This window comes from Alligator mississippiensis, chromosome 2 (assembly GCF_030867095.1).
Source record: "Alligator mississippiensis isolate rAllMis1 chromosome 2, rAllMis1, whole genome shotgun sequence".
NCBI lineage: Eukaryota > Metazoa > Chordata > Crocodylia > Alligatoridae > Alligator > Alligator mississippiensis.
This window is the reverse complement of record NC_081825.1, coordinates 66450227-66471804: the sequence shown is the minus strand read 5'-3', so window position 1 is coordinate 66471804 and position 21578 is coordinate 66450227. Positions and strand designations below refer to the sequence as shown.

Genomic DNA, 21578 nt, shown 5'->3' with positions numbered 1-21578 from the left:
ACCTATTGGCAACACACCTACCAATGCAGACCAGTATGACGTTAGTCTTCTTGGCAACAAGGGCACACTGCTGGCTCATATTCAGCTTATTGTCCACTGTAACCCCCAGGACCTTTTCTGCAGAGTTGCTGCCCAGCCAGTCAGCCCCCAGCCTGCATGGGATTGTTCTGTCTTAAGTGCAGGACTTTGCACTTGTCCTTGTTGAACTTCATGAGATTTCTTTTTGCCCAATCCTCCAATTTGTCTATGTCCCTCTGAATCCTAGCCCTACCCTCCAGTGTATCTACTACTCCCCCCAGCTTGGTGTCATCTGCAAACTTGCTGAGGGTGCACTCTATGCCATCTTTCAGGTCATTGATGAAGACATTGAACAAAACTAGCCCCAGAACCTCCTTTGAGTGACTTCACTTGATACCGGCTGCCATCTGGACATTGAGCCATTGATTTCTACTCTTTGAGCCCAATGCTCCAGCCAGTTTTCAATCCACCTTACAGTAAATTCATCCAACCCATACTTCCTTAGCTTCCTGGGAGAATGCTGTAGGAGACTGCATCAAAAAAACCTTGCTAAAATCAAGGTACACCACATCCACTGGTCTCCCTGGATCCACAGAGCAAGTCATCTCATCGTAGAAGACAGTCAGCTTAGTCAGGCATGACTTGCCCTTGGTGAATCCATGCTGTCTGTTCCTAATCACCTTCTTCTCCTCCTCCAAGTGCTTAGAAATGGATTCCTTGAGGATCTGCTCCATGATTGTTCCAGGGACTGAGGTGAGGCTGACTGGTCTGTAGTTACCTGGATCCTCCTTTTTTCCTTTCTTAAATATGGGCACTGTGTTTGCCCTTTTCCAATCATCCAGGACCTCTCTTGGTCACTATGAGTTTTCAAAGATGATGTTCAATGACTCTGCAATCACATCAGCCAACTCCCTCAGCACACTTGGGTGCATCCCATCCAGCCCCATGGACTTGTACACATCCAGGTATTCTAAGTAGTCCCTAACCTGTTCTTTCACCACTAAGGGCTGCTCACCTCCTCCCCAAACTGTGCTGCCCAGTGCAGTAGACAGGGAGCTGACCTTGCCTGTGAAGACTGAGGTGAAGAAGGCATTGAGCACTTCAGCCTTTTCTGCATCCTCTGTCACAAGGCTGCCTCCCCCATTCAGTAAGGGACTCACACTTTCCCTGGTCCTCCTCTTGCTACCTACATACTTGTAGAAACCCTTCATGTTACCCTTCGCATCCCTTGCCAGCTGCATCTCCAGTTGAGCTTCGGCCTTCCTGACTTCATCCCTGCATGCCCGAGCAATGCTCTTATACTCTTCCCTAGTTATTTGTCCAAGTTTCCACTTCTTATAAACTTCCTTTTTGTGATTTAGTTTACTGAAGAGTTCCCTGCTAAGCCAAGCTGGTCATCTTCCATAATGGAAAACTCATAAAAAGCAGTGACATATTTATTCTCTCTCAGGTTCTTCCTGTTGAACAGTTCAACTTATTAAGGTAATTCCTCATTACATTTACTGTCATAAAGTTTATGGTTTAAAAAATGAGAGACTTCACACTATTAGTGGTCTATATGTGTTTGCTCTGTCACAGTGAAAATGCACATCAGTCTTTTAATAAACATAAAATACATTGCAATCCGAGAAAATAATTAGAGAACAATGCACTGCTCCCTAAACTATATTCTGCAAATAGATTTCATTATATTATTCTCTACTAAAAATTGTTAAAGATCTTTTATTTCAATATATTTTTATTACATTAAGTAAATTGGGAGTAACTGATTTTCATTTCACTCTATTTTGCTTCCATTAACTGTCATTTTTAATTCTATTATTACTTTAATTCATTGCAGTTACTTTTGATAGTTCAATTGCTTTAAAATAAGGATTTTTTTCTCTATTTCCTTAAATTAATTTCCATCACAATTTATTATCTCCTATTGACTTATTCATAATGTCATAGTAAAATACATATTTTTCTATAGGCTTCAGTAAGTTTCTCTTCAGTGATTAGACACTCCCATTTAAATTAGTATGACTAACAATAGTTAGTATGACTAACTGATCACAGTTCAGTAGCTACAATATATCTCAATAGCTGATATTAATATCAATTATTTTTATATTAAATTAAGTGACTTGTCCAAGGTAAAACAGCAGTACAATGGTAGAACTAGGACCATCACCTACTTCCTCTAGCTGAGAACCCAGTGCCCATGTCCACTATTAGAAACAAATTCTGCTTTTCATTATATATTGGGAACTGAAATCCACAGAATTGCTTAGTTGTAAAAGCAAGTGAATTAAGTCCAGTAAAATGACTTGGAGACCAAATCTAACCACATCTAGTTCCACTGATTTTAATTAATTTACACCAAAAATAATTTGGGTTTTACCATTCATGTTCAATAATGTGTGTCAGATTGTGGCTTTAAACAGATCCTATTGGTAAGCTGGGAGGGCAGGCGCAGAGCAGCCCACAATGTGATCCCCGAAATAGTGGCCATAGTTCACCCCTGCATATAGGCAGAGCCTTATGTGGTAACTAAGGGAAGGCAACTGGCATTGCCCTGTGGTGAGGCTGCTGTTCCTGACACAGTAACACCTCCTCTGGCCCTTGTCACTTCTGACTGGACAATAGTTGAACTTAAATGTGGTTAAGTAGACCCCATTCAAGTACATCAGGGCATTAAAAGGCAGACAAGGTTCTTTGGCTAAATGTGATATCTTTTATTAGACCAACTAAATAGTTGGAAAAATTGTTCTTTGCAAGCTTTCAGGCACAAACACCCTACTTCAGGTATAGGGAGAGTCTGCTGGTGTTATGTGTTCTCCTAGATGGAATACAAGCCAATAGGCAAAATGCCGGTCTGTGAAAATGCAAATGCCAATGAGGATCAGAGGTGATGAGAGACAATAGGTGTAAGACAGGTAGGCAGGGCGGGGTGGGGGGAAGTGGGGAAATGTTAACCTGGTGGTACAATGTAGCTGGTAAAATCATAGCATTAAGCCTCCTTTTGTTCAGGTTCTCTAAAATGCAATTGGACTCCTCAGGTTCAACTGAAACCAGTGTCCATAAGTTTCTTCGCCAGGTCTCTGACAAGAAGGTGTTCAATATCCAGTCCCATTAATGACTATCTAGATGCATACCCTGTTACAGTAGACCGGGGGTTGTCAACCAGGAGTACGTGTACCTCCGGGGGTACTTTAAAAGGTCCCAGAGGGCACCCGGGGGCAGGCAGAGACATCTGCATCTGGCTGATCACCACCCCCTCCCCTCCCCACTCCACATCTGGCTAATCGCCACCCCCCACCCACTCCATGTCCAGCCACTTGCCACCCCCCACACACTTATTAAAAAAGGGAGCTGCCAGGAGTACACTTCTTTTAAAAAGTTAATAACCCCTACAGTAGATAGTCCTTACAGGTGCTCTTTGACAAAGCTTTCTATGTTTAACCAACTCCAGGGAGAGAGTAAATGAAGAATTTGTGCATCAGTGATTCATATCATGCCTTTCATTTCTATGTTTTTCCATAGCTGGTATGACTCCAAAAAACATTATGCACTGAACATAGCATTGTTAGCCACAAACATATTTTCTCATGCAAGCATCTCTTAGAAAAAAATATACTCAGTATTCCTAACAATTCAGTGTTTGTTTTAAATTAATTTTATGCATATTCAGAATCCTTCTTGAATTCATACCTGCCATTGTAAAACAAGAGAAATGTGAGTTATAAGAGCCTTAAGTAATATATATGCAAAAGATTAATCAGACTGCAGTCAAACTGGGCACTGAATGTCACCATTGCTTTACACAAATATTGTAGCACTGAAAGTACAATTACCAGGCTGCAGATAAAGTGAGCCATAAAGAGAGAAATCTCACATTTGGCAGCACATTGTCAAACATTCTCCATTAAGGGATGGAAATAAAATGTTTATAAACTAATTTATTCATAACATGTTTGCAAGTGCCTGTTTAATATTACTCAATTACAGAAAAGGTTAGACTGATTTAAATAAGAAAGACACAAAGCTTCAAACTCAGGTTAGCACAATGTAATTTTCCCAATCAAGACTATATCAAAAATATTACCAGCAATCAAATCACACAATTCACTGTTTCCCTACTGGCCATAAGAAACTCATTGTTTGCCTGCTGATTCTCTTCAAGTAATTTCCTAACTGTCTTTCCTGAGATCATAAATAATAGTATTGCCAAACAATCCATTGCTGTCTCTCTTTGGTTAAGAAAATATCAGAGTGTATGCTTATGATCTCAGTGATATCAGCCTAAACACTAAATATCAGAAGATCTGACAAAGTTGCACAACACAGGGATGAAAAACTATATGGCTATAATACAACAGCTGAGAGGTCGTGCTATTTATTGGACAATAGCTATTGAAAGAAAATCAAGCTCAGGAGTATCAAACCAAAAAACCCTGAAACAGCTGCCAAAGCTTAAAGTTATCATCTCAACTGTAAAAGAGGTGCAAGTCTAGATGACAATAATGGTCATGTAGAATACCCTCCATAAACTGCATCTGACCTCTTTCTGAAAAATAAAACACAAATGCTAATACTCCCAGTTTAAGTGATAGCCTATTACTTCTGAAAAAGCAATCACACCTCCCCCTCATGGTAATTAAGATTGCTGTCATCTCCTTTAACTTGCACAGCTGGCAGTATGTATATCCACCACAAAGGAGACAGGTCAGGATTGAAACCATAAAGGCTCTTCTACTAAAATTATCCAGTAGCACCAGGAAAAAAAATATTCACTTACAGGTTGTTAAATTAATTATGACCAGGAACATAGGAACACTTTGAGGCTGATCGTGCTCTTGTTCTTATTTTACACTAGCGTCACTCCACTGTAGTCAATGGAGATGCACCAGTGCAAAACACATACACCTACCATCCCAAAGTGCAGGCACTAGCACTAATAGAATATAATATGGTTCCTTGGGGATGGTCCCTCAGATAAGAAGTCAGAAAGGAATAGAAGATAGAGTTAAATTATGCCCTTGGTTACAGCAGCACAAATTGATTTCTATATTAAACTTCATTGCTGAACAACAAGAAGATTTCTACACCTCCCTGACTTTCTGCCATCTGACACCACCAGAGAAGAAATCCTGCCTTATCTGCACATCAAAGAGCAACTCGCAAAGACACTCTCATGGACCCAGAGGAACAGACCTCCACCTTCAACTTCCTCTGTGCAAAAATGAAATTTATTTTCTACCTCTGGGGACTTTTTACCATCTTTACTTTTCCCTGAGCCTAAGGAAGGGCGTGTGCGCCCACAAGCTTGCAGAAAAAGAACATTTTTTTGCAATTTCTTAATTGGTCTAATAAAAGGTATCATCTCTAAACCAAGAGTGCTATAGTTTTACATTTCTTATTTTTTTCTCAGAATTTACACTGGTTTAATTAAGACAGAATCATCAGAAGTGGCAGCAGTACAATTTCTGCTAATAAGCTGAGTTAAAAGCAAGCCAAAGTATTACTAGAAAATTTAGGCTAACTAAGCCCAAGTTTCCATTACTTTTGAGGAAGGAAATCTATGAAACCTCCCAGTTTCTCTTTGCAAGAGTGCGTACAGCAGAAGGGGGAGTTCCACAAGTATTTCATGCCTTGTAGCAAGTGAAGTTTCACTGGTGTTTACAAGAAAACGGTGATTTTTTTTTCCCGCAAATTTCCATTCTGGAAGACTATAAAGTTTGCCCAAATCTGTTGCTATTTTAGTAGCAAAAAAAGCTCTTCTGTAGCAAATTGGCTCAGTGGATAAAAAAAAGCTACCTTTTATTTTTGTGCCAAAAGACAAAGTATTTGAAGTATGACCAGAATATATAGCCTTACCACAAAAGGATTATTTCTTTTTCTGATGATTCATTTTTCATTTTAAGGGATTGCTGCTCATACTTTAAAACTCTCCAGTTCTTCACTTATACAATGCTGACACCTAACATGAAGGAGAAAAAATAAAAGCTTTAATAGCACAAACTGAAACACATTTATTAGGCACAGTATTCTATGTTGGAGTCACAGACCTAAAGGAGCATATGCTATATTCTTAGGTGATAAAAACTGGTCTTGCTCCTCTAAAGTCAATGAAATCAGTATCCATGTTCTTTGCCTGTGGATTTGGCCTAAAAGTTTTACACTAGGGGCCCAATCCTGCTTCTACTAAAGTAAAATTAGTAAAGTTTCCAGTGAAACATTTTGGTTGGAAAATGCCAATGACATTCTGGCAGAAACCAGGGGTAAATTTGCCAGTTCACCACCACCCAACACAGTGAGCCCAGAAAGCCCTCAAACTTCACAGTTCCCCAGTATGCTAAGCTCCAGGGTACTGCAGACTCCGCAAGTTAAAGGCATCCCACCACACAGAAAATCATGGAGTTATGTCTCCTCAGCAGCCCACTTCAGCTTTCAGACTCTTGCTCTGCAGAGGCTCAAAACAGCACAAAGAACCCCAGAAACAATTTTTAAAAGGTCAAAAAAGAAATGTAATTTTGATTATTTCTACAGTAAATGTTGGAATTTCTATTTTATAGGAAACTTCAAACTTTTATCTTTCATTCCCTCTCAGAATAGATATTTTTTTTAATCAAATTTCTCATAGTTCTATATTAAAGCCAAAAATGACTATTTCAATTAGCTGTGGAATCAGAAAAAATATATGCCTTAAACTTTGATTATTTTAGTTATAAGATAACATAACTGCTTTGTGTAGAATTGCTGGCTCTGTACAGTAGAACAGATAAGGGCAAGTGTTTGTTCTTTGTAACTCTTCTGCAACTGCTTCGCTCACCGCGGCCTTGAAGGTAGCAAAAAAAAGTATGTACAAAGTAGATTTCCAGGTGCAAGAAGGAGGCTTGTGAACTAACCTCACCTCCCCCATAATTCCCATCCTGATTACAGCAAAGAAATAATGAAGTAATATTATAGCCGCTTTTCATGCTAATTTCACTATATGATCACGTGAGTTGTAAGCAACTGTTAAAAAGTATATAAGCCTCCTGATTTTGCTCTTGGGGGGGGACCCCTTCCAAGTGCTTGGGAAATCCATGTCACTTTGGAACTCCCCCTACAGCTGTAGTTCCTTTTAAATAAAAGCTTCTGCTGACCTGACCCAAAAGTACTCTGTGTGTGTTTCCACGACATAGCATAACTGCAACAAGGCTGTGATAATACAAAGGAATAGTACAGCCCGCATAAAAATACCAGACCCTCCAATTTTATACCAGGATTTGGACTCATTTTACAAGCTATTGTAGTATTTGAGTTTCTTTTATAGCAAGTCATTTGCTCTTATATCGCATCAGATTACCCTGCCACAATGACAAAATCCTGTTTTTATCACTATTAGATAATTTAGAAATACACTGAAAATACTGAAAAGTACAATGTCTCCTAATTGTAGCAAACCACTTTTATTGCAGGCTCCAGCACCCACAGTAAATTGATTTAATAGCCAGACACATTCTACCCAAGGTGCACAACTCCCATTGCAACGAGTTATCAGGTGGAAAACAGCCCTTGCTGGTGGGAACTATTGCTTAAACAGAACATACATTATCTCCAAAGCAGAAAATGATTTCCCAGGATGCCTAGTGAAAATTGACAAACTGCATTATCTTCCAGCTTAGTGACGTGCTCTTCCACTTGAAAAAGTGGCAAATGTACATGGTTAGGAAGTTCAGCCTCAGAAATGAGGCTCCAAAATAGATTAGGGATGAAAGAGAAAGGGCAAAAAAAATCAGAAGCCTGAGAAATAGAGAAAACTATATAAGCATATGGATGGAGAGGACAGGAGGAGAGGGACAGGTTGACTAATTAGCAGAAGCAGCTAGGGCACTGAGAGAAGAAATTAGAACTAGATTAATATATTAAAGAGCATGCTGCTTCCAGATGAAATATATTTTTTTATGAAAACAAGGCATCTGAGAACTTTTTGCCTCTGTTATTTCCATTCATGGTACTTGATTTGTTGTCCAGCTAGTAGCAAAAGAGAACAATCATAAATAATTTTTGCTGTAATAACTCCCATTTGAGAACAGACCAAGACATTTTTATGGATATGCCTTCTGGTATCTCTCTAAACATTTTATGTGGCTTCTGATTATCTGACCAGTTGGGTTCCCTTCTTTCCTCCTAACCTTCCCTCTTGCAGAATACCCAGTTTTCATTCATAAAGAGATTACCATGATCTTAAAAACTGAGTTTTATATTCAGCAGTAAGCCCCAAACTTTGTGGCAAACATGCCACAAATTTGCCCCACCCCCTCCATGCGGGCCACTCTGATCCCTTTTCTTTGCCTGATTTGCTTTCTACTTTCCTCCTTTTGCCCTATCTGCTGTTATGCTGCCTGTCTCCTCAATCTGTAATGTGCCACACAGTGGCTGGCCATGCCATGTATAGTATCTGTGCAACAGGCTGGCCAACCCTATATTGAAGTATTGTACAGTTTGCAGCCGTTATTTATCAGATCCTGCAACAAACCTATGCCTGAAATTCTCACTATGGCATGTTCAAAGTTGAAATATAAGTAAGAAATTTGTTGAATAACTGACCTTTACATTAGAAACAGTTCCATCCCTTTTTAGTAATCTTTAGACCCCTAACAATTTATAAAAAGATAATACAAATTAATGCTTAGAAAAAATGGAAATGGAGACACACCTAGGACCAAAAGAAGACAGAGTATTGAGAGCAATAATTATTTGGGTATTGTTAACTTTATCTCAAGAGTTTTAAAACAATGAAACCCCAGAAAGGATGGGATTAAACAGGACCTGGCTCAAGGACTGTCACAGGTGACATCGCTGCAATGCCTGAAGCAGCTTGATGAGGACATAAGGCTCGGATAATATGCACAGCCACAACGGCTGAGTACAGACAGTCCAGAAGCCTGAGGCTGAATTGATTCAATCCTTGCAGGTTATTTTAAGCAGCATAGATTGAACTGATAAGCAAGTGAACAGCCATTCACTTTTCATTCTGGAAATGCAGCCGCATGCCGGCAACGGCCCAACGTCAGAAGCCAGAGAACACTACAGTATTCCTCCCAGCTCAGCTGGAGCAGGCAGTTTGGGCAAAGACTAGCCCACTCACCCTGCAAGGGGGTGCCTGCAGGGGAGGTACAAAGCATCCTGGGATGCAGGGGGACTGTGAGATAATTTGAATGTGGAGGCCTCTGGGACAGAAGTTCAGTAAACTAATTTAACCTACATCAATTAAGTCTGACACTACATCCATCCAGGTTTATCTTAAACTGTTTTCAGGCATTTTGAAAGCAGTTTATGGGCAGTGGACTTCTGTTGTGTTACAAATTTGAACTGATTTTTAATTACTTATATTGGTTTATGTGTACTTTCTGTCCCCAGTCAATGGGTGTGTTGAGGAGCAAGTCACCTTTCTGCAATGTGCAAAACTTTTAAATGAAAATTTTATTTCTGTTTTCAGTGGAACTAATCAAGCTTGGAAACTCTCTAAATCAAGAGGCTTATACACCTATTGGCTTCTCTGCTCTTCAGTATATGTACTAGACAACTCGGGTTCACATGCTGTTAAATGTTCATCGTTCAAGCCCTAAACATCTGGCATTCACTTGTATGTAGTGTAAGTTCCTTCTACAGAGCCTGTTACATCAGTACAAATAATGGCTGGAAGCTATAAGCCACATCAATAAAACCCAAAGTCTGGAATGTAAGAGGTGACATTCTGGTATTAATCAGGATACATGAAATGGTGTAGCGGTCATATGTTCCATTTCTGCATTCTCTACTAAAATGTCTTTTAAAAGAAGAGAAATAAAGAATTCTTTCTTCATACTGCACACTATAGATACTAAACTGGCAAAACTGTCACACATAGTCTCATTAATAAAAAAAACTGTGCCTAAAAGTAAAAATTAAAAAACAACCTACTCAATTTCACTGAAATCAAAATATTCTTTGGATGGCATATGAATTATTAATCCATAAAAGAGAATTAACCTCAGAAACAGTACATATTGGATGTGCCTACATGTGCATTAGATCTGGGAGCAGTTTACTCATGAGTAAATGCTCCCCAAGCAGGTGTCTACACGTGTAGGGAAGTGGGAACAGATTTGCTGCTAATGGCAGATTTCATTTCCTGGGGCCCTGCAATGGGCCCCTGCTGCCACCAGGGGAAGCTCTGGGCTCCCCCTGGGTGAGCTCTGGGTTCCCAGGGGCTGGCAGGGAACATGGAGCCAGGGACTTGGAAAGAGCTGCAGGTCCCAGCCCACTGACCCAATCCACTGGTGGGGCAGCTAGCAGCAAGCCCCCAGCTGGGCAGGGATTCCCCACTCAGCCAAGGGCTCACTACTAGCTGCCCCATTGGTAGATCATGGGAGGGGGCTGGGATCTGCCCACCCCGAAGATCCTTCCAAGTCCCATGCCTCGATAGCCTGATCAAGGTACAGGGCTGGGACCTGCCTCTGACCAGGACAGTTCCCAGCTCTCGCTCCATGACTGCAGGGTGGGAGCTGGAGAGCCTGTTCTCAGCTCAGCTCCACAATCATAGAGCTGTGGGGAACAGTCTGGGGAGCTGTCAGCTGCCAGTATTGGCTCTCCCAGCATGGTCCCCACTGTTGCAGAGCTGGCATTGGAAGATAAGGATCTCTCAGCCTCCACTCCCCAATCATAATATCAGAGTTGGGGGCCTGGAGCTCCCTGCTGCCAGGACAGGGGGACATAGCCCCTGCCGGGGCTTCAGTGAGTGCAGTGGTGCAGCCAGCCCTGGCAGCAGGCATCTCCCAGGAGCAGAGAAGAATCTTTTGCCCCCTGGTGACCAGCTGACCAGGAGCTGATTTGCTCCCATTCAGGCATTTCTACGTGAGTTATTGCACAGTAACTACTCACAAGTAAATTTGATACTTGCATTTGCAGGTAGCAAATTTACTCATGATTAGTGTGGTTTACTGTGCAGTAAGCATGTGTACATGTAGACACACATGTTTACTGCGCAGTAAACTATGCTACTTCACAGTAAAGTGTCTCATGTAGACACACCCATTTACTATCACTCACCCCATCTTCCTTCTATATTTTCCCCCTATTTAATTTATCTGGTACCAGTATAAGGATAATTTACCCATTTACTATTTTCCCTTCAATTTAGAATTTAGAACAGAAGCTGCAGATTAACTACTAATTTCCAAATTCTAAATGCCGACACCAAGAAAATATCAATATTTAGTATGAAAATACCTTTGATGCTCTGGTGAAAGTAAATTATAGCTGTGAAGTGTTGAATTGATAACTATACAGAGTAAAATCTTCACTGACTTCATAGCAGCAGGCTTATATCCTATGAGAGGTGGTTAAATTTGAGTTTGCTGCAGGTAAGCCAATTTATGTTTATATTACTGTAAGATGAATATACTAGGGTCTCCAGTCTCTCCCATCTTGTATTTTAAGCCAGTCATTCTCTAGTCTTTCTCTCCCATCTCCTATTGCTACCATGCCATAAACAGTAGGCAATTATCAATCCTCTTGATTATGATGTATGCATAAGAGGTCTAGTCAGGTGCCTGATGAATCTGCTTTTTCAGAGTCCTGTGACCATCACACTAAGACTTTCAATGTGTATGCCTAGGCAAGAGTATGGAGGAGTGGAGGCTGCCCAAGACCTACCATCCCCGCTTTAGGGTGAGATGGAATGGATGACGCTGTCTCATTCCTACCATCGAGACAGAATCCAAAAGCCAAACTGTTGCCAGCCTTGACCATTTTCAAGGGGCCTAAGCTAAACTGCAAAAGGGTTGCTAAGAAGAAGACTCAAAGCCTGTTTCTGAGTGGCCATAGCGTAAATCTTTGTAGATGTGACAATTAAGTTGGTCAGCAAGTAAAAGAATCCATCAAACACAATTAAACAAAGCACAAGACCTAAGGAGATAAGGGAAAACCATACATTAAATAATCCATATGCACTATATCATAGCTTTATCTTAAAATAGTAATAGTAGTAATAGATGTAACCAAATGCATTAGATGTTATTTTGCTATAATAGATATATTTTTGTTAAAATGCTCAGATAATTTGTAAAAAGAAAAACAGTCTTGTCAAAGAAAACAATAAAGGTAAAGAAGAAACAGGAACAGCATTCCAAAATGGGGAAAATCCCAACTAACTCACACCTTCCAAGTCTACAAGAGATCTGAACCAGTCCAGTTTCAAAAGTTTCAGTGAAGAAAGAAATTTAAATAAAACCAATCAGAGATCATTTATTAGAATATTAAAACCAACCATCTTATATAATAAAGGGCTTAGTCCGTCTGTCTGTCTGTCTGTCTGTAACACTCTTGGAGCACTCTGATTGGTTAGTGAAACAACCAGAGAGCAGAGTGCCTCCATGACAGCAGAGATAAAGGGGATGGAGCAGGAAGAGCTAGGTGGCCTCCTTCCTCCTCCCCCCCCCACCCGTCTTGTCCCTGCCATCATGGCAGTGCTCCGCCACATCTGAGGAGCAGGGCTGGTGTGGGGGGAAAGGCCAGCAGTGCTGGAAGTGGCAGTGGTGCAGGGTGCTGGTGGAGCAGATGGAGAGGCAAGCTTCCCTGCCCCCCCCTCCCCTGCTCCTGGGAGGCGCCTTCCCCACCCCCCACTCTCCCCCATCCTTCCTGATGGGCAATTCACTAGTCTATAAATATTAGGCATAGGCTGGAGGTAAATTTGGAGAACTCAGCAAATTCAAGATCTGCTGCCAATCAGCATGCCACCCTCCTCCCATCTCTCAAGTCTTCCCAGGTGGTATAAGTGAGAATATATGTTGTCCTGTTGCAGGTAGACAGATAGACTTTAAAACATGGAAACAAACATTTATTCCAAAGTACAAGAAAATAAAAGGTTGGACTGTAAACCTGTTTCTGCCTCTTTTATCAGTAGCCTGCACAGAAGGTTACCTGTAATCTGGGTAACAAGACTGAGTTCAGAGGTTCAGTGCCTCAATGGTTGTAGCTTCTGCCAGAGAGCAACAGATAAAACTTTATGCTGACTGCCTAATGTAGAGGAAAGCAATTATTTCAGCTGGAGGGCTGATTAATGAGTTTTGGTGAGCTGTCAAGGGCTGCATAGGTAGCCCTGCCCCTTGACAGTTGCCTCGCTACCTGCTCACCATCTTGGGGCTGGAAGCTCTGTGCCACATCCCCCTTTCCCCTCCCCCCCACCAAACCCCTGACCTTTGCCACCAGAAGTCTCTCCCCTTGGCCCAGAAGTACTCCTTCTGCAAGGGGGTGTGGTCTTGGAACCAGAAGTCACAGCCTGTCACATTGTCTATGACAGAAGATCCTCCCACCCAACACCAAACCTTGCCCCGCTTGCCATGTTGGTCCAAAAATCCCCTGCCTCCATGATCCCTGACATCAAAAGGTCTACCCCTTGACTGGGAAACAGGGCCCACCCTCATAGTGCACAGTGCATGGCCTGCTCCTAGGGCCCCAGGAGTTCTGCTCTCTAGATCACAAGGCACAGGCGCAACCTATCAGATAGCAAGGGGTCATGAAGATAACAAGATATCTGAAGATAGCAAGAAGTTGGAAAAACGTCTTCACAGTCAGAATGTCCAGACTGTGGAATAAACTCCCTCCAGAGGTGGTGCAATCACCTACCCTAGAAATCTTCAAGAGGACACTGGATGGTCACCTGGCTGGGGTCACCTGATCCCAGTTGTCCTTCCTGTCTAGTGCGGGGAGGCTGGACCCAATGATCTTGCAAGGTCCATTCCAACCCCTTACAATCTATGAAACTATGACCCTTCTAACATCCTGCCCCATCACCCTCAAACAACTGATGGACGCTTCAGGGGCATTGGACCTCCCCAAAAACAGCCAAACCAATTAAATCAAGGACTGCACACACAAAATCTTTCAGAAAAAAATTATTTTAACAAAGTATAGATAAAAAATCATACACTAAAAATCAAACATCTACTATAAAAATTTTAATTTTCTTTTCTTTAAAAAATTGAGTAGTGTATGTAGAGACAATTGAATAACAATTGGAAGAAAGCCAACGTGGCCCCCAGCTTCAAGAAAAGGAAGAGGGAGGATCCAGGCAACTATAGGCCCATTAGTCTTATTTCAATCCTGGGGAAACTCTTTGAGAAGATTATCAAGAAGCACATCTGTGATGGGCCAGCAGCAGGGATGATGCTTAAGGGTAACCAGCATGGTTTCATTAGTGGCAGGTCCTGTCAGATCAACCTGATTACCTTTTACAATCACAAAAGCATTGGATGCAGGTGTTGCGGTGGATGTAGTCTTTCTGGACTTCAGCAAGGCCTTTGACACTGTCTCCCACCCCATCCTCATCAAAAAACTAGGTGACTGTGGCATTGATGCTTACACAGTCAGATGGATTGCTAATTGGCTGAAGGGTCGTACACAGAGGGTAGTGGTGGATGGGTCTTTTTCGACCTAGAGGGAAGTGGGCAATGAAGTCCCCCAGGGCTCGGTCCTAGGGCCCGCACTGTTCAATTTCTTTATTAGTGACTTGGACGACAGGGTAAAAAGCAGCCTGTTTAAATTTGCTGATGATACCAAGATTTGGGGTGAGGTGAGCACGCTAGTAGGGAAGGATAGATTACAGTAGGACCTGGACAGGTTGCAGAGGTGGGCTAATGAAAATAGGATGGGTTTCAGTACTGACAAGTGTAGGGTGCTGCACGGTGGCAGAAAGAGATCTTGGAGTCATTACTGACTCCAAGATGAACATGGGCCAACAATGCAAGGTCATGGTCAGTAGGGCTAACCGTACCTTGTCGTGCATCCACAGATGCATCTCAAGCGGGGCCAAGGAGGTGATCCTCCCCCTCTATGCAACACTGGTCAGGCCGCAGCTGGAGTACTGTGTTCAATTCTGGGTGCTGCACTTCAGGAGGGATGTGGACAGCATTGAGAGGGTCCAGAGAAGGGCCACCCGCACAATCCGGGGGCAGCAGGGCAGACCCTATGAAGAGAGGCTACGGGACCTTAACCTGTTCAGCCTTCACAAGAGAAGGCTGAGGGGGGACCTGGTGGCCGTCTATAAACTCACTAGGGGGGACCAGCAGGGTTTGGGAGAGATCCTGTTCCCACACATGCCCCCCGGGGTAACAAGGAATAACGGCCACAAATTGTTAGAGAGTAGGTTTAGACTAGACATCTGAAGGCACTACTTCACAGTCAGGGTGGCCAGGATCTAGAACCAATTTCCAAGGGAAGTGGTGATGGCTCCTACCCTGGGGATCTTTAAGAGGAGGCTTGATGTCTACCTGGCTGGGGTCATTTGAGCCTGGTTTTCTCTCCTGCCCAGGGCAGGGGGTCGGACTTGATGATCTACAAGGTCCCTTCTGACCGTACTTCTATGAATCTATGAATAGCTCAAAATAAATTTCACTCATACGCTGTACACTGCCTGAAGTATAGGTGTGGTGTAGTGGACCTCTCAGACCTCTTGCAGTTGGGCACCCAGTTCCTCCCCTGGCTTGTACTCACCAGTGGTCTCACCTGCCATAACACACCACCAGAAGTAGGTGGGCCAGTAACTGCAGCAGGAGCACTGGGCCTCCTGTGAGAACACAGCATGGCTGTTGCCCATGTACCAACCAGGAACCAGTCCACCCTGTGTTGCCCATGGCTCCAAATGGCAAGCAGTTCCCAAAGCTGGACCTGCACAGTATGGCAGGGAGCCAGCCTGCACCAGCCTGGTAGCACCTGGTTCCCAGGTACAAGGTCAGGACCTGCACAGCCAGGCCCATCCCCTCCTAACAGCACAAGGTTCCCTGCTGTAAGGAAGGGACCCATGTGGTGCAGCAGAAGTCAGCCCAGCTCTCTCTTCCCCTCACTGGTGTGGCATGAGCCAGCCTGACCTGTCCCATACCCATGCAGAAGCCAGCCCAGACTCCCCTCCCCCTCACCAGCACAGCCCAACATGACCATGCTCGTCCCATCATCCAGCATGGCAGAAGCTGGCTCAGGCCCCACCTTCCCCTCACTGGTGCGGCATGGCAGTAGGTGACCCAGTCCCCACTTCCCCTCACCAGCAAGGCAAAACCTGGCCCCAGCTCACCCTGAGCCACTCAGCATGGCAGAAGCTGACCCAGCCCCACCTTCCTCTCACCAGTCTGGCACGACCTAGCCTCTCATCCTGCAGAGCATGGCAGAATCTGGCCCAGCTCCTCCTTCCCACACTGGCATGGCATGACCCAACCCAAACTGCCCCATCTCATGCAGCATGGCAGAAGCTGACCCAGTCCCCACTTCCCCTCACCAGTGCCACATGACCCACCCAGCCCCTCCCACCCCTCCCAAATGGCACAACCTGGCCTGGGCTAGAGGCAGAATGGGGCCAGCTGTGTCAGGTTGAGATTGGGGTTGGGGTTGGTTGCCTCGCAACTAAAGCCCAAGCTGCTTGCTGCTGAAGCTGGCATCTCCTGCAGCCTGTGGCTGGTGCCACCAGCTGCCATGTCAGCTTTCAGACAGGCAGCCACTATTATCTAAATTTTGGAGGGGCCCTGTGGGCTAGATAAAATGGCGTGGCAGGACAGATGTGGCCTATGGGCCATATTCTGCTTGCCCCTGGCCTAACATCTCAGTGAGAGTGCTTTTTTGTCAGGGGTTTCCCTTAGCATTTCTCCAACCAAGAAGTACCCACAAGGCAATGGGGCTAGTATTTTGAAGCACTCTATACTTCCCTTACTCTGGAGGTTGCAACATCGAGTATTTTATAGGAGCTACCCTGCCACAATGAGCCCCACCACATTGCCACCAGACCCTCTAGTCAGATGCAGTTTATGGTCATAGCTGGGACCATGAATATCATATTTTCATGCATATAGCCCACCCATGAAAATAAGCCGCACCCACGTATAACCCGTGGAAAATTAAAATTGTGTTTTTGTAAATTAGCCCGTGTATACGCTGCACCCATGTCTTCCCCGCGACAGTGTATACACAGGGAGGCGACGCAGCCTGGCCCACCCCAGCCCTGGCCCCAGCCCCCACAGCAGCAGCAGTGCAGCCCTGCCTGCCCAGGCCCAGTGGGGAGGCGGCGCAGCCCGGCCCGCCCCGGCCCCTGCAACATCAGCAGTGCAGCCCGGCCCACCACAGCTCCAGCCCCTGTGGCAGTGGTGGCACAGCCCGGCCTGCCCTGGCCCCAGCCCAGGCCCCCGCGGCAGCAGCGGCGCAGCCTGGCCTGCCCGGGCCCAGCGGGGAGTCAGCACAGCCCGACTTGCCCCGGCCCCCGTGGTAGTGGCGTTACAGCCCGCCCCGGCCCCCCACAGCAGCAGCGGTGCAGCCCGGCCTGCCCCAGCCCCCGTGGTGGCCCTCTTTTGAAAAATAGTCCGTCCATAGCCCACACCCCCATATAGCCCGCACCCATCCGGTTTTTTTGTAAAATCGCGTATACCCTGAGGGATATATGCGCGAAAATACGGTAATACTCTGTGAAAACACAGAGGATGTGTCCAGGCAAGCCCGCATGTGCCTCTTGCAGCATCTCAAACTCCTTTGAGATGCTGCAAGAGGTACATGCAGGAATGAGAAAATGTTCCCAATGCTGCAAATTTGCAGTACGCGGGCAAATTAGACCCCTGGATATCCAGGAGTCAAAAAAACCAATTAGGGCCAGGAGGACATGCTATGACAGTTCAAAGCAGGCCACCACACCCGGAACATCTTCTGAGCTATAGCTGCCCAGATGGCCAGGCAGGTGGCATACATGGCAGTAGTGCCAACTTTGCAGCCACAGTCCACTGGTAGCTGGCCTAGTGGGGCAGATGCCTCTACTGGCTGTGCAGTCCCAATCCAGGTCTGGCAGCTGCACAGCAGGTCACAGCCAAGCAGCAGCCCCCACTGTCAGACTGCTGCAGTAAGTAAAGCATGCAGGGAACTCTCAGGGATGCTTCAGCAGTCCAGCTGGCTCAAGGAGTAGTGTACCAATTGGCTGGGGCCCAGAAGCTCCTGAGAACGAGTAGCCCTGAACTACTTGACAGGGATCTTTTTGTACTGATGGGGCCAGGACAGGACAGCTTTTTATATTGCTGGGGACAGCACAGGTGCTTTCCCCAGGCTCTAGCTCCCCCTGGCTGCAGATACAGGAGAAGCCAGGCAGGGTTATTTTGACCCAAGTGGCAAAATTAGCCCCACATGTGCTTGAATGTGTGGACACACCCATAGGGCTTGCGCTTGCAGCAGCTCAAATAGAAATGGTGCAAAATTGAGTCAGGGCTTTTTGCCTCAGCGCACGTGCCCGGACATGCACTTTGGTGGGGGGGGGAATTGACACTGGGAGATCCTGGTTGAAAAAACAAAACACGCCAAAAAAAGTGGCATGGCATATGTGGCTGCAGGCCATGCTGCCCAAAACTAGAGCCTGGCTGGCCAGAGCCACACTCCAGCTGCTGGCCAGGCTCTGAGCCTGGATCATCACTGCTGCAGCCCCAGAAGGCCCCCCAGGACCTCAGGTAAAACTGCTGGGGACAGCCCAGGTGCTGACCCCAGCCTCCCCTACCCCACCCAGGGCAATTTGCCATGTACCAGAGCACGCATGCATGGGCACGCCAGAGCACGCATGCATTTGTACAAGCAGCAGTACAAATACGTGCTGCTACTATTTGTCCTCAGGGAAACGCGAGTTCCCACTCATGGGGACATGCCCATAGAATTTTTCAGTATTTTTATGCTAGTGTAACCTGAGATTAAACCAGTTTATACTTGTATAAGCCTGAGAACTACTGGGGCAAAAGGGTTTCAATACTGTGCCATCTGATAACAGACTTAGCACAGAGGAATCCAGAAGCATTACTGTAGCTCTCCATAGTGTGACTGATCTTGCAAAGTGATCTGCTCAGACATATCCATTGATAGGACTACAAGGATGCATAATACCACTCCAGAATTATACATGTTACAAAAGTAGCTGGCCAGCATCTAGGATCGTGTCATTTTAGCTTTTCTTTATCATGGAATAAGGACTAAATTAAATATTTGCATGGCTTTTTCTAGTGAGCACAATACTGTGGATGAAACAAAGCTTGAAATGCAAAGTGGGATGCTTAGTTTAAGGGCACAGTGGCTTCCACAAAGCAGAAAAAGGCAACTGAGGACACTTGCCTTTTTGTTAAGTTCTGTACCACAAGTTAGAGTCTAGGAAAGATTTCTTTTTTATGTCAGTTGAGGAAATCACTGCTATAGAGGCTTAATAAATGCATCATGATGTCAAACTGAATTTAGTCATTCCTGCAGTTCCTGAAGCTAAGTAACCAGCATCAAATGCATTAATGTCATTTTATCTTTCCAAAAATCCATCTGGTATTAAATCTTTATAACCTTAGCTCTAAATGTGAAGTTATTTTGCATCTGATGCTAGCATGCCTTTTATGGGACTGAGGTTTCCAAACAACAGCTCCAAGATATATGATACCTCTTCAGGGCAAGAACTTGCAAGACACTTTATAGAAAATATACAGAAATAAATTGTAGTCTGCAAATCTAAGCTAACAATTAAAAGGAGAAGGAAAAGAAGTGTTGTAATATTTGATTTAAGGAATGGCAACAAATATAAGCATAACAGAAATCACTACTCACCAATTTACAAAACTCTTGGTTTAGAGCTCAGTCTGCAAACAGTTATGTATTTGTACATAGGCTTCAATTTCAACAAAGCACTTGTTTACATCAATGTAAATATTTAAATCAATGTGACTTAAGAATGTGTTTAAGTGCTTTGCTGACTCAGGGCCATAGTTATATCTGCAACGATTTCTCCTACTCATGAAAAAAAAGAAATATTTACAGGGTCCTAGGCTTTGTGTTAGGGAATAGATAAAGTCATGGGGGAAAAATTATTCCTAACCACTGCCCACAAAGAACCAAAGCCATTATTTATAGAAGACTCAGTGAATGCTGGAACAGGACAAAGGCCCGTGCCAAACACAGATGACCCATCAGGCTGAATGATTAAGTAATTCAGTGTAGCCAAAAGTACACAAGGGAATTGTGTCACTGGCATCATACCTTGCTCCCTTTGACTCCTTCACACAGTGATCAGGAACCAACTCAAGCTGGAGTCAACTGCCTTTGGCATGAGACTCAAACAAAGGCTGCATTTAACCAGTCTGAATCTAGAGTACAAGACTACAACCACTGGGTGACTACATCTCTGCTAAGATGTGAGATCCAACAAAGGGACTGAGGAGCTACAATGCTAAGTGTTGTCACATCAGACTTGTAGGTCTCTCTCATATAGTAGAAGCTACATCCTTCAGTTATATGCCTGGATTTCCTATACAATGCAAAAGGATGGTCAGATGCCTTAGAAACAGATTCACAACAGTAAGTTGCCTAAAATAGCCATTACTACAGAGAAAGGAGTGTCAAATTCTATCCCCATTCTGGGGCACAGGTGCTTCACTCTAACTTGCAGTCTTAATTCACTTAGGACTCACAGCCCAGCCTCCCTTCTGTATTAAATTCCTAAGTACGTTGCTACAAAAACAAAAGAGGAAACAGTCCTTGCTTTGAATTAACTGCAACAGATGCTAGTGATGCTCTGCTGAATAATAGTGGTTAGAAGCCATTCATATTTGCATCTTTTCCCGGAAGAGTGCCCTTCCCAGAAAGCTATAAACTATTTGGAGGGAAAAAGGAAAAGCAGGGAAGATAATTCACAACCCCTCCTACTGAAGGTGTTTCATGTTGCTGGGAATAACTAAAGATTTCTTAGGCTGAAGGGAAAATAAGCAAATGCATGTATCTGTGACGGGCTGGCTGGTAGTGACTTAGCCCAGGGGTTTTGAAAGGGCAAAAGATGATTGGAGGACTTGGGATTCCCTTTCCTCACCAATCTGGTAATGATTTGGCCCAGGGGTTTTGAAGGGGTAAAAGATGATTGGAGGGCTTGGGATTCCCTTTCCTCACCAATCAGGCCCCAGAGACTCACCCTCCATGTCCCCTGATTAGCCCCTTGGGTCACCTGGAGGGGGATAAAAGGGGCAGCGTGGCTGACTCAGGAAAGAGACCAGCGAGGGACAATGAAGAAGGAACTTCAAAGAGCTGGCAAGAGCTGAGCCAGCGGGGCGGGAGCAGCAGCCCCAGAAGAGCCTGAAGAAGCCGGACCTGGAGGCAGCAGTTGGACCCTCAGCAGCTCAGCATGCGGCTGGCAGGAGAGGCTTCCTGCTGGGCTCCAGGATCCCCTACGAGAGGCTGTGGCCAGCAGGAGATGCTCCCCAGCTCCAGCAAGGATCTGAGCAGTGACCTGAGAGGTTACCAGCTTGGCTTCCAGCTCCTCCATCAGAGGCCAGGCAGTTTGATGTGAGGCCAGGGCTCCAGGAAGGTCAAGACCCCTAGCAGCCCAGAGCAGTGGTGGCTGTGTGGTAGTATTTCTGCCTACTACATGAGAGATCTGAGTTCAAGTCCCAGCCAGGGTGACTTGGTGCGAGTGAGCTAACAAGAAGTAAGATGTCTTGCAGTGGAAAAGGGCCATTGTGCTTTCTCCCCCTCTAGGTACTTAGGCCCTATATTTCCTTGTCATTTGACATTTTGTAATTTGT

At 44.6% G+C, this 21578-nt stretch overlaps 1 long non-coding RNA gene across 2 annotated transcripts in view; it reads right to left on the bottom strand.

Moving 5' to 3' along the window:
• Positions 1-21578, bottom strand: part of LOC109281595 (uncharacterized) — a 90280-nt gene that overhangs the window by 8510 nt on the left and 60192 nt on the right. For both annotated transcript variants that reach the window (XR_002088261.2, XR_002088262.2), the window contains one exon: positions 5878-5980. This is a non-coding gene — a long non-coding RNA (uncharacterized LOC109281595). The remainder of the gene's footprint in view (positions 1-5877; positions 5981-21578) is intronic.